Here is a 14,007-nt window from a genome sequence, read left to right as displayed (position 1 = left end):
ACGCAGAGGAACATAAGGTGTCAGTAAATTCTCTAAGATTTGGGGAGATGTACCCTTGAGAATTTTAAACGCAAGGCAAAGGACCTTGAATTTAATCCTCTGAGGCACAGGGAGCCAATGGAGGGAGCGCAAAGATTTAGACACCGAGCACCGCCTTGGCAGACCTATCACCACTCGGGCTGCAGCATTTTGAACTCGCTGCAGCCGAGAGAGTTCTGATTGATTGATCCCAGCCAGTAGTGAGCTGGCGTAGTCCAGCCGAGACAGCACTGATGCTTGAACCACCAGTTGTCTAGTGGATGCATCAAAGAACTTGAGGATAGGTCTAAGTCCTCTGATATTGCCATAGCAAGAAGCCGCCACCTTCTTGGTATGACAGATGAAGCTGAAGGATGGATCAAGCCAAACCCCCAATTTTTTTTATCTCTGATGCTGGAGACGGAGTCACACCCAATTCAGAAGGCCACCACTTGTCCCCCCACAATGCCACCTGCTTGCCAACTACCATAATCTCAGTCTTCTTGGTGTTTAACTGGAGACAGTTGGAATTCATCCAGTTAGCCACTGCCCGTAAGCCATCGCAAAATCTGGGAGCCTCCATGTCTGCTTTCCTCCTTTGCTTTCCTCCTTTGCACTCCTGTCCAATATAAAGCCCACCTTAAGGCCATAAACTGCAAACAGAACCAGAAACCCCCCAAACAGCTGAATCTTAGGCCAGGGAGGGTGGGAAAAACACTCTAAGCCTTAATACCAGCCACCGTGTTACCACGATAAAATGGTTGCTGGTCACCTAAATGTCCCCTTTTTAAACCTGGGCTACATAGTATCCCAACCATAACCCAAATATCAGCGATTCGGACTTCGCCATTCTCCATACTATCCCGAGGGACAGACCTCCCTGTAGTCGTCTCCCCTCCCAAAACCCCATTGCGGAATGTGGGAGGCAGCACAAACCACTGTGAAAAAGGCTGGTTTTTTTTTTTAACAGGTGCACATCACAATTATAAACCTAGACCTCTGCCATACTGAACTACCACCTCACTATACAAACGTTGTTACCTATGTTAACTACACCCCACCTCTAATATTCCCCCCCATCAAGCTTAAACCTGCAATTCTGTACCTTCTCCTGGGCTGATCCTCAGCAATTGGGACCTTTAACCTCCACTGCATTTTTACAGCAATTATTAATCTGTAACTAACCTAACTTCCTAATCAGCCTTAAACTTCCTACCTAGTCCAGACGTGACCTTGTCTACCCGTTTCCTTTCAGCCTGGATTTCTGCTGTCAACACAAATAAACTTGGCTAAACCATGCCAACTTGTCTGCCAACCGCCACCACCACCCTGAAAAAGCCTCTAACAGCTTTTTCTGCCCACCACCCCCTACGAATTTAACGCACATCCAAAACCTGAACCTGAAACAAATACAATTGCATTCCCATATAAGAGAGATTAACACCATCACCTCTAAAAAAACTCCACTGCATCATACTTCAATTTCAAATACTCTATCCTTGTCACACCGTTTCTCCTACAAGCAAACTTTCATCTCTCTATTTACCTTCCTCCTTGCTTTCTCTATCACTGAGGGCTTCAATGCTCATGTCACTCCATATTTGGTATAAACTCAGTCCACATAATATAGCATCCTGTCCATTGCCTTAGAATCTTTTGCAATGTATGCTTCATGTCTCTCATCAAGGCAACACTCTTTTCTACAACTAGATCATTCTCTCCTAAATGAAGTGGTAAAATGTCTTGGCACGGACCCCTTACAAGCAACCTATTCAAACACAGGATCCAATCCTTCCACCTCTTTCCCCACTCTACCCTGCCATTGAAGCTGGAATCGGTGAGGGCCAGTCAGTCAGTCAATTTATCTTTATTCGTTTTTTTTTTTTAAAAACCATACAAAGAGATGAACACTAAAATACATTCAATACAAAATTCATCATAAAATACATGATACAGATATCCATCAGCAAAATAGAATTTATAAAAAACATTTTAAAAAGAAGAATGTACTTAACATTTATGACATTTATGACCGATCTTGACAGGCGGCTTTTGCCCCTGAGGCAGCTACCAAAAATTTAGCAACGCGATAAGTAATGTTAGGGTTAGATAGTAACTGTAAATAGAGTAAAGCCGGCCTCACCTGTGTGAAGCCAGCCTCCTTAAGAATTGGTATCAAGAATTTCTTCCTAGGCTCTATATATAAACCACAGAACATGACGAAGTGCATTGTGTCCTGCACTGAGAAATGGTCACAACTGCAGGGCGGAGCTAATTCTGGTTTCTGCCAATGTTGGAAAGTACCTAAATGATAATGCAACAAATTAAATCTAAATTTTATTAAAAGAAACCTATGAAAAGGACGTGTGACATAGCCAAGATAGGGTTCAAGTGAGGGTGTTGTAAGCAACAAACAGTGATCCCTCACTACCGGCTTGGCTAATTCACGCTCTTCACGGCACATCTCCATCCTTCCTAAAAAAGACTTTTTAACCAACTCAAGATCTTGATTCCTAATGGACTCCGGAGAGGTAAAAAGCTCCGGACGACCTATGTCGGCAAAGGCTTTTGCGAGATACGCCAGCCAGGGGATTTTATTAGATCTATCAAGGAACAGAACGTCAGTCATGATCTTATGATTTAGTGGAAGTTCCTCATTCATCCATAGTTTTAACCATAGAATCAGAGGGGCCAAGCGCAATTTATCCGAGAGGAACTGAAGGCCGACTTCTTTATGAATGGAGTACGTCGGAGTAGACTGGGGTACAGATAGCAAGGCTCTGATAAATCCGTTCTCCGCTCTCTGTATTGACTCCACATTTACGTACCCCCATAATGCAGAGCCATATAGAGCGATTGCCACGGATTTACTGTTGTAGATTTTTATAATTGCTTCCATAGGCCTGGCTCCTAACCTTGCAGCGAAACTCAGGATTGCTAAAGATGATCGAGTAACAGCCAGCTTCTTCGCTCTAACCTGTGGTCCCCAAGTCCCATGCTGGTCAAACAAGATGCCTAAATAGGGAAATGTGGATACCCTGGAGACCAAGTCCCCCCTACAAGTGAATGTTTTAATTTTCTTCCTGCGACTCTCAGCACCCACCACCATAGTGTGTGACTTGGCTACATTTATTTTAAGATCTAATTGATCCATAAACGTGCCAAAGGCATTTAATAGGCGCTGGAGACCAACTCCCGTGCGCGCAATCAGCACTGCGTCATCCGCGTACAAGAGTGCCGGAATCTTGGCAACTCCTGCACGCGGGACGTCGGCTTCCTGCCCCTCCAGATATACCCCCAGGCCATTAATGTAGATGGTAAACAGTAAGGGGGCCAAAATACAGCCCTGCCTCACACCCCTTAAGGATCTAAAGAGAGCGGTACACCTGCCCTCGTTGGTCACTCGTACACTCGAGTAAAGTTCTTGGTGCAAGGAGGACATAAAGGTGACCAAAGCTTCATCTATGCCGATCTTCAACAAAATGGACCACAGCTTGGTCCTATTGACCAAGTCAAAGGCCGAGGAGAGGTCCATGAATGCGAGATATAATGACCCCTCCTGGGCTATAGTGTATTTAGAGATTAACAGATGTAAATTGATACACTGTTCGATGGTACCCTTTTTTTCTCTAAATCCATATTGGATTTCGGACAATCCACCACAGCCCTCAACATTCGCCCTTAGCCTAGATAGGAGGACTCTGCCTAAGATTTTTACAGATGAGGCTAAAAGGGATATGGGCCTATAACAGCCTGGGTTATCTCGTTGGCCTTTTTTAAAAATTGGAACAATTGTGGAAATGTTCCATGAAGCAGGTACAAGATTTCCATTCACTGCGTTAAACACATTTGTAAGAACTTCAGCCCACAGTTTTGGGGAATGCATAAAAAAGTCAGCGGGCACACCGTCAGGGCCAGGTGCCTTATGCTTTGTAGTGGACTTGATGGCTTTCTCCACCTCGTCTTGGCTAAAAATAATAGAACAGGTAGCTGATCTTATCGGCAGAACGTCTGTAATTACATCAGCAGTATCCCCATAGACGTTTTTAAAATGAGATAACCATTTTTCATCGGGAATAACGCAATCCATAATATCATTGTCGTCATCCGAGAAAAAAGGCTGTTTAATAATCTCCCAAAACTTTTTACTATTCTTCAGGACTGCCGCCGAAAGGAGATCTTCCCAGGCTTCATGTTTGATGATATCCTTTCGTTTTTTTAATGCTAGTTTATAGGCTTTCCTGAGTCTAGTAATCTCATCATTTGCCCTTGGGATGTTTTTTAAAGCTATCATTAATAGTCTGTGTGCTTTAGAGCAAGCTGAGTCGAACCAGCGCTTATTGCCTGTAGTTACATTTTTGGTCTTTACCAAGAGATCCTGTGATACCTGCATACATATGGCCTCAAAAGCCTCTACAATTTCTAGGCCCTGTGCACCAGAATTTAGGCAAACCTCGACCTTACCCCTAATCTTAGGAAAGTTTTCGGCGTAAAATTTCTCTGGGACCACTTTAGCCCATTTCAGACATCTTCCTTGCCTGGTAGTCCTTAATGGATGGGAGGTGGTTTCCAGTGGGGATGGTCCAAGATTGCCTCCCCACGCCGCTTCTAACACTACAGGGTTATGGTCACTGAGGTGTGATTGTATGGTACAGTAAGCAATAACCTGTGTAAGAGTGCTTAGGGATACAAATATATAATCAATAATGGTGCCCTGCGAAATGCCAGTGAAAGTTGGCTCTCTAGTTCCACCATCTGGTTCGTACAAGTCAAAATTGGCTAAAAAATCCTCTAATTCCTCTCCCTCAATAGAATGTTCAAAATGGGGTTCCTCGGGCCCATCATCCCCATCAGGGCTACTTCTCCTGCAATTTAGGTTGCACGGATGAATGTTAAAATCACCTAATAAAATGTAGTCTGTATCAAGCGATTTGTTCTGACTGACCATTGTTAAAATCCTAACCAAATCCTTAATGTTGCGACCTCTGTGCTCACTATTGCCTGAATTATAAAAATTAATAAAAATAGTCCTGCTAGTGCTTTTAATCATTCTTTCGACCAGCTGAATATTGGGAGAATCAGTATCAATTTGCCTCCAACTACCCTTCAGGTCTAGTGAAAACAAAAATAAAAGGCCACCTTTGGCCCTTCCCACACGGCTGTGGACCGCAGCTTTAGTAAAACTGATGAACCCATCCCAGCACAAGCTATCTGAGGTGTCCCACGTTTCTTGGAGGGCTATGATGTGATGACCCAAGACAAAGCTTGACCAGGATTTGTCCTCACGTTTACCATTTAGCCCCGCAATATTCCAGCTTACTAGCCTACACGATTCTCTAGGGGTCTCAGCTACTGGACCTGGGGCCGGCGAAGCATCCAATTGTTGAGCCATATCCTCTTTACCCTGACTTGTAACCTCTGTAAGTCAATCACAGTCGTTTAATCCTGACAGGACCCCGTATCTATTTCCTATTGCCAATCCCCAATCAGAAGGAGTGGGCGCCTGACCCCATCCATTCACTACCGGGTTCCACATGTGCTGGGGGGTATTGGGTCGTATTGACAGGTGATCGTTCCCTTGTCTCGGCATGAACCCAATGCCCTGGCCTCTGTTAGCATAACCAGGGGTGTGTGGGCCCCACCTATTTGAATTGGGCCAAAGTGGCCCCGGTGTTCTGGCCATTGGCCCATGCAGAAGGTTGATTCGCCCTAACCCACGACTACTCAGAGGACGAGAGGGGATATTATTAAATCTGGGCCTGGTTTCCCCACCCCAGTAAGCAGTTCTATCATTCCTTCTAGGCCTAGGGATGTTAGAGAAGGTCGCCATCTGGGTCTCAGTATAGAAAAATTTCAGGGTGAGAGGGATAATAGATCCAGTTCTACGTTGCGGTGGGAGAATGTGTGCAAGAATATTAGGGAGTACTTCAGCGCTAGCAAAATTTAATATAACGCAATCCCCATTAAATTTCTTAATCTTGCTCCCAATCCATGGGACTCTCCTTGCCGTGACAATATCGCCGGCTAACTGATCTGCCCCCTGGTCTGCCATACGCATATTGTTAGTAAGCCAATGTAGGGCTTTATCCTTAAGGCCTTGGGCAGATTCCCTTTGATCCTGGGATAAAACAGGCACATTCGCCAAAACTAGGACTAGTGGGGAGGCTTCCAGAATAAATTGAGGTGAGTCATCCCCTGGGTGCAAAGGGACGGGTGCCATAGGTTGAGCCATGGGTTGAGACATAGGGACCTCACTTATTACATCGTTGGTAGGCACAGATGGTAGCGGTTGGCCATCCAAGATGGGCTGATGTTGTAAATCCATAGTGCCTGAGGCGGCACCCGGATCTTGCTCTGTGGCTACTATGGGTTTACAAATTTCATTAACAAAGTTCTCTAGATCGTCTGCCAACTTACTTTGCAAACCTCCCATCTTTTTTATTTCAGATGTTAGTCTGTCGATCTTCCCAATAAGAGGTTTGATGATGGTTTGGATTTTTATATCTATCATGTCTGCAAATCTGTTAAGTAGATCATCATCAATAGTTTGTCTACGCTCGTCATCGTCATCGCACTCCACATCTATCCCTTTGTGAGCAGGGGGAAAGTTAACCTTCTTCTTTCCTGCCTGTTTTCCCCCCCTTTTGGCTTGAGCTTTCCTGCAATTTCTCACGGGACGTGTAAGAGGGGGAGAAGATGAGGGAATCTCCACGACGGTATTTTGCTGCTGCTCTGGTTCTGGCACATTATTTAATGACTGGTCAGCTAGCGAATCAGAATTTCCATCATCAACTTCCAGATTGATTAAATCAACATCAGAGGTAGCGGTGGTGGGGTCGGGCAATGGGGTATCAGCGATAGGTTATCAGCGATAGGTGTGCTTCGGTCAGGGCTTAATGGGGCAAAATTGGCGATTGACTTAAGCCCAAAGATTCCCTTCTATCGTTGTTAATTTTTTTGACCACATGTACGAGAAAGGAATCAAGGGTTTTCAGTGCAGCAGGGGTAACTGAGGCAGTTTTTTTAGACATTATTAACAGGTCAAAAGATCTCAAAATGCACTAGTAAAGATAAAAGTTAGTAAAATCTAAATATTTAAGCAATCAGGCAAAATTATGTCTTTCCATAAATCACAGGGCCTTTCCTGTACCGTGAGGTCAGATATTGGATATAAAATGTTAGGGATTGGGCCCAGCCCGGCCTCCTGCGGCCCCGGACGGCCACAGACGGCCCCGCCCTTCTCCCGGGCTTCTCCCGGCGCCCTCCCGCGCGCTCCCGCGCCGCGGGAGTGCTAGTTCCTTTATATAGGTGTCCAAGTAGCTACCAGGAGGGCGTGGCCGGCAGGGAGAGCAGCCCAGCTGGAGAAGGGCTCGCGGGGACTCCTGGTCCTCGGAGTCCGCCGCTGTGCTCGCAGCCCTGCCGGTTGCTCCAAAGTATGCCCCTTAACAAGCAAGCAAAGAAAAGGGCTGCAGCCGCGATGCGGGACCCGCGCAGCGGGTCCGGCGAGGTGGCGGAGGGGTGGCGGCGTGCAGCAGAGACACTAGCTTCCTCGGTTCCTCCCTCGGGTGAGGTGTCCGTCGACCAGGGTCAGCAACGAAATCCGCCGAGTCCAGGTGAGGCAGCTGCTTATAATGATCAGGAGTGAGGGCGGGGCCGGCAGGGAGAGCAGCCCAGCTGGAGAGGGGCTCGCGGGGACTCCTGGTCCTCGGAGTCCGCCGCTGTGCTCGCAGCCCTGCCGGTTGCTCCAAAGTATGCCCCTTAACAAGCAAGCAAAGAAAAGGGCTGCAGCCGCGATGCGGGACCCGCGCAGCGGGTCCGGCGAGGGGTGGCGGCGTGCAGCAGAGACACTAGCTTCCTCGGTTCCTCCCTCGGGTGAGGTGTCCGTCGACCAGGGTCAGCAACGAAATCCGCCGAGTCCAGGTGGGGCAGCTGCTTATAATGATCAGGAGTGAGGGCGGGGCCGGCAGGGATAGCAGCCCAGCTGGAGAGGGGCTCGCGGGGACTCCTGGTCCTCGGAGTCCGCCGCTGTGCTCGCAGCCCTGCCGGTTGCTCCAAAGTATGCCCCTTAACAAGCAAGCAAAGAAAAGGGCTGCAGCCGCGATGCGGGACCCGCGCAGCGGGTCCGGCGAGGGGTGGCGGCGTGCAGCAGAGACACTAGCTTCCTCGGTTCCTCCCTCGGGTGAGGTGTCCGTCGACCAGGGTCAGCAACGGAATCGGTGAGGGCAAAATCCCAACGAGGTCCCAAGGCTGCTTTGCCTTGCCTGCCTTTCTGCCCACTCAATAAAGGAATGTCCAGTTATCCAAACGGACAGTGCGGCGACTCCGGGCCTGGAACCATACCTGAAAAACAACAAAACATGCATAAGAAAACAACATTGGCTTAGCAAACCCTTTCTCCTTCCCGTACATAGCGCTGGAAGTAATTGGAAGACCATCTGCTTAGGCTCATAAGGTCTTCTCCACTCCAGCCCTGCCTGCCTGCCTCTGTTGCAAAGCCTGTCTTAAAGGAATAAGTCCCAAATCCTTTTCCTCAACACCCAACTGAGTCAGACCTTTCCGTAATATTGCCAATAGCTGAAAAGCCGTCACTCTCTTTACCTTCCACGTTTTTAAAAACAAGGCCTCCCTCCTCCGCCGAGGTTGCCTGCAGGGAGGCAGCATACAAGACTGGGCAAAAAGTGCCTACTGGAAAACTATGCAACAAATAGAATAACCCCGACCACTCTGATCCGTTATAGACCTATGCAAGCATACCTGTAAGCCTGCCACACACAAATGCCCCCTTTCCCCTCCCTTCCTCCCAATACTTCAGACACCCTGAAAGCCCCAAAAACCACTCTGATCCATTATAGACCTATGCAGGCATACCTGTAAGCCTGCCACACACAAATGCCCCCTTTCCCCTCCCCTCCTCCCAATACTTCAGACACCCTGAAAGCCACAAAAAACATCAAGCCTCAAACAAGACCTGTTCATACCCGTTTGTACATACCCCAGGTAGGCTCTTTATTGCTGGAGTGAATAAATCTAATGTTAAGGGACGCCTTGAAGGACCTCCTTGTCCTGTTTGTCTGCCCACCCTTCCAATAGTCTGACCCCCAACTCTCCTGGTGATGGAGTGTAACCCCACAAAAGCATCCCCATGAATTCTTCCAGCTTGCTCCCGATAGTCCCCCTGGTCTGTCCTTTCTCAGTCAATTGCATAATAAATTGAACCACATCCTCCGTCCTGGACCAAGCATCCTCCCTCCTGTGCGCCCCACTAGCTAAAAACTCCCACCGAGCCTGCCTATAAGCCCTTTGTGTCGACAAGGCCAACGACTCAGTCTCCAGCTGAAGCATCCTTTTTCGCCTACTGACCAAAGCTCCCGCAGCATCTTGGTCCGGACTCCATCTGTCGCCATGGCCAGCCCATGGAACTTCTCCCTGTGGAAACGAGACAAAGCAAACACAATGTCTTTGTTCGCCCCTGGCACGTGCCTTGTCTGAAACAAAATGTCATATCTTATGCCACATGTCTTAGGCAATGTAACACAAAAAACTCACAACAACTTTAATACCTGACCATCCCTTGCTGACTGACGGTTAACTACTTGTACTACAGCCATGTTGTCAATGTGTAAAAGAACTTTCCCGTGTGCCCGCTGACCCCCCTCCCCCATTGCACCACTACAACCACCAGTGGGAAAAATTCCAGGAACATGATACAGTGCCCTCCCTCCTTCCATTCAACAGGCCATTTTTATGTGCACCACTTCCCGTGCCAGTACAGTCCAAAACCCACCCCTCTTGCAGCATCCGAGTAAATGTGCAAATCCCACACCAACTCTGCTGGTACTACCAAGAGCACCCGATTAAAGGATTCCAGGAAAAAATGCCACATCCTCAAATCCTCCCTGGTCCCTGCTGATAAGCTAACATGGTGATGCGGCAAAGGTAACCTTGACCATGAAAGCCCCAACCTCCTACAGAATGTCCAACCAGCTCTCACTACCTTACATGCACAGTTCAGATGGCCCAGCAGTACTTGCACTTCTTTAACTGTAACTTCGCACTTGTATAGCATTGCATCCAGCAGCAAATGCATAGTCAACTTTTTCTCCTCTGGTAACTAAGCCTCCATCGCTACTGAATGCATTTCAATGCCCAAAAATAATAGAACCTTACTGGGTCCCACTGTCTTTTTTGGTGCGAAGGGCACTCCCAGGTCATCTATGAACTCATGGAAACTGGCCAACTCCTGCTGGCAGTCAATGGAATCGGGCTTTCCAAGAAAGAAAAAATCATTGAGTTTTTGAGTCACCTGCATATGCCCCGAGCTTAAAAAAAAAACCCTCTGAAGAAACTTACAGAAACACTCAAAAAGTGTGCATCCCATAGGCAGCTCCTTACCCACATATCACTGGGCCTCAAATGTAATGCCCAGCAACTAGAAATCATCATGATGCACCACGAGCAGATGGAAAGCCGTCTTAATGTCGCTCTTAGCCATCAGTGCTCATCTGCCTACATATTAAACCATGGCCATGACCAAGTCCACAGAAGAATATGTCACTGAGGCCTGCTTTCTTAGGAATCACCCAGATCTTGAACACAATTAAGTCCACCAAAGGGGCCTGCCATCCTACCCTCTCCCAAGATTCCAAATATTCCAAGTTAATGGGTGTACAAGCTTTTTGCTCCAGATCCCTTTCGCCTCCGACCACCCTTGAACCCGGAGGCCTGGTTAGTCTGTTGGTTCCCTCTGTAACTTGACTGCTGTTGCCACTGTCCTGTGGCGGTACTGGCTTAGTCTGGCATTCCATATTATTTTACAATGGGATGTTTGAATGCGCACTTTGAGCACTTGTGCTGGAACTTGAAATAGTCCTGGGTACAGAGACCCTTATTGAAATCCAACCATGCACCTATCTGCCCTCCCTGACTATTTCCTGGTGCTCCCACCCTCGGGTGGGGTAGCCCTTAAAAGAGCCGATATATGATAGGTAGATCACTGGTGGTAAAAATAGTCTTACCAGATCTCGAAGGGACCATAGTGTGGTGCTAAAGATCAGAATTCATCTCACCCGACTTTACTTTCTGATCTACAGCCATGTGCACCCTAAACTCACCATCGTATTGTGCCCAGGCATAACCTCTGTAATTAATCTGCACCTTCCTGATCGTGTCCATGTTTTTAAACATTGTCACACACCTTTCTGCGTGCTTTTCAGAGTACACACTGGTGTAAATTAAAAAGGATGCCGTCCAATTCTCAATCATGGGTGACACCTTAGGGCACTTAGCTAACTCATGTTCCTCCTCTTTCGAGACATTCTTTTTTTTTTTTTGAAGCTGGACAATCGGATCAATATTTATTATCTATACAGTTGAAGCAGAAGCTTAAAGAAAGAAAATTGGACATCTGATTTGTTTGCTCCATTGTAATTTACATGATCAGAATCATATGCTCTTATAGTTATTGCTATACGTAAGGTGCTTCCCATAACTGGTACGGTATAGACATCAATCACAGTGCTGCTTTGATATATTCTAATTGCGAATCCTTGATTAATTAGGTTAAACAGAGTTGCCAACTACTTGTTCCATTTTTGAAGAAGCCAACCATAACTGCCACCTGAGCCAGATCTCTAGCTATAGAACCATAGCTTTGAACACCACATACAAGTTCTATTTGGAGCCCTTTATGCACACTTTCTTAGCAAACATTTTTTTCCTTTTTTTATTGTACATGGTGCAAAGCTGGCAAACTGTGGGAAAGAGTGCTACAGCCAACAACGGGCGCCTGAGACAGAAATCTTACAGTAAATCAAAGTGTGTGGATAACATAGACTTGAATGTCTCAAGAGAATACTGGTGAGTTTCTAAAGAGATTGGAAAAGAGCACAAATGATAGCAAGCATCTTGCTAACGCGATGCCAACTCTGCCTTATGGAACTGAGTATCAGAAATCAGATGAAGGATGGCGGATAATTAAAGAATACAAACATTTAGGAAAATGAAGAGGTGTATGGGTGTGTGAGTGTGAGGCTGCAAGACAGTAAACACAGTATGTGTCTAGGGCAACTATTTCATGTAGTATTCAAGTTATGTGGCAATGTGCCTTTGGTGGTAGTTACATTTGATCTGTCCCCAAATGATAAAATTATATACATAAAAAGTAATGCTATTTTTAGGTTACATCTTGACTGCCTTCTTGTCTGCTATCTTTTTTTTTTTTTTTTGGAAACAATTTTATTGTTTTAAAAATAAACAAATGGCATTTCTAAGGCATTCTTTGCATACATCAATAAATCAGGATGAGAAAAGCGAAACATAGTGGACACAGCATAGTATGTCAATGAGATATCAGTAATATAGTCATGACAGCAGTTTAATATATTCACCCCGTTTCACGAATATCTCACCCCCTCTCCTCATTCATTCCTAATCAGTATCATTCTCCATCCGAGGCGGTTCACAAATGTGCCCTCTATATTCATTCCAAGCTCCCCTAATCTTGGCCCATTTTTGTGGACATTTCCGATTCAGGTATACCGCCTTCTCGGCAACCATCGCTGAATCCAAATCCGTACTCCAGGCACTAAGCGCCGGCACCATGGGAGACCCCCAGGCCCTAGCCACATTCCGTTTAGCGTACATAATACCAAGCGTGGCCCAATCTTGTAGGGGGTTACTAAGATCATTAGGCTCCCAAATGTTCAGCAAACAGCGACGCGGTTCAGGGAGCAGCGAAACGTGAACAACTTGTGATATAGACCACATAACCTTGGACCAGAAACAGACTATCAATGGGCAATCCCAGATAGTATGGTAGAATGTCCCAACCTCACAACAGCCTCTCAAACAATACTGATGTGTGATTCTCCCTATCCTATGTAATGTGACCCTAGTATAGTAGACTCGATGTAGAACTTTTAATTGTATCAATCGACGGCACACCAACCTCCTGAGGAGAGGAGAGCGGGGCTTGCCAGTCTGACTCGTCAAATTCGCCTACTTCCGCTGTCCAGGCCGTTCTCAGTCTCACCGTGGGGTCAGGCATATTGTTGTCAATTTATGGTAGACCAACGAGGTCGCCTTTTTCAGCATATGCTCCGTAAGCAGTCTATCTTCTAAAGGAGTGGATTCTGGCAGCTTTTCATCAATTTTTCAAGACCTTCTTGGCCCTCAGCTCCTTATGTAACGACATCTCCACATACTCACCATTCCAAATTGTTTCCTTTGTTGCCAGCATAAGGTGGACCCACATTGGTTTTATGACCCCCATTTAGTGAAGCTTCCTAATCTTCAGCTACTCACTTTCCTTACCCGCTATCCTCCTCTCTACCTTCTCCCCTTTGTCTCCCCTCTCTGTCTCTTCTACTCCCTTTCCTGTCCCTTGCTGTGTATTGCACGCTGTACTCACCTTGGTCTCTAACTTACTCTCCTTAGCCCCCTGCTCCTCTACCTTCTCCCCCTCCACTGCCTGATCGTCTGTACCTACCTCCATATTCATCACATACAGCCCTTTTTGTAGCTGCAGCAGTTCCCCAACCTGCGACTCCATAGCATCCATGGCAAACAACTCCATTGTGGCTTCCTTGCGCTCTTATCTGTGTTCACTACCTAGGGCCGGGATCAGTGCCCATTCCAAAGCTCGCCTTTTTGACGCCTGTTGCCACCTGGGTAGCAGACCTCGGCGGCCATGCCTCCGTTGTCCATACGATTGCTCCTGTAATGTAGCATGAAGAGACTGATAAGTGCCCCCCACCTCTCCGCTCCCTGTTGCTCCACCACCGTGCAACAGCCTCTTGCTGAACCTCATCATCAACCAATTTCCTTTCTTCTAAACTTTGTTCCTCATAATCCAGTTCTGTTTCCTCCCACACATTATCAACCTCCCCACCTGTACCAGCATTGTCTGCCTGCCACTGTGGCTTTTCATTTAGCCCCAGTTGCTCCTGCCGTTGCTGGTGGACTGTACCATACTCTCTAACATCACCATCG

General features: G+C 46.8%; 1 protein-coding gene across 2 annotated transcripts in view; it reads left to right on the top strand.

Moving 5' to 3' along the window:
• The window catches only part of TBC1D19 (TBC1 domain family member 19), a 1,159,927-nt gene that overhangs the window by 89,315 nt on the left and 1,056,605 nt on the right, over nt 1-14,007 (top strand). The gene's annotated exons all lie outside the window — the stretch shown is intronic.

Source organism: Lissotriton helveticus, chromosome 2_2 (assembly GCF_964261635.1).
Source record: "Lissotriton helveticus chromosome 2_2, aLisHel1.1, whole genome shotgun sequence".
Taxonomy (NCBI): domain Eukaryota; kingdom Metazoa; phylum Chordata; class Amphibia; order Caudata; family Salamandridae; genus Lissotriton; species Lissotriton helveticus.
Note: the sequence above shows the minus strand (reverse complement) of the source record. Positions and strands in the feature narration are given on the sequence as shown.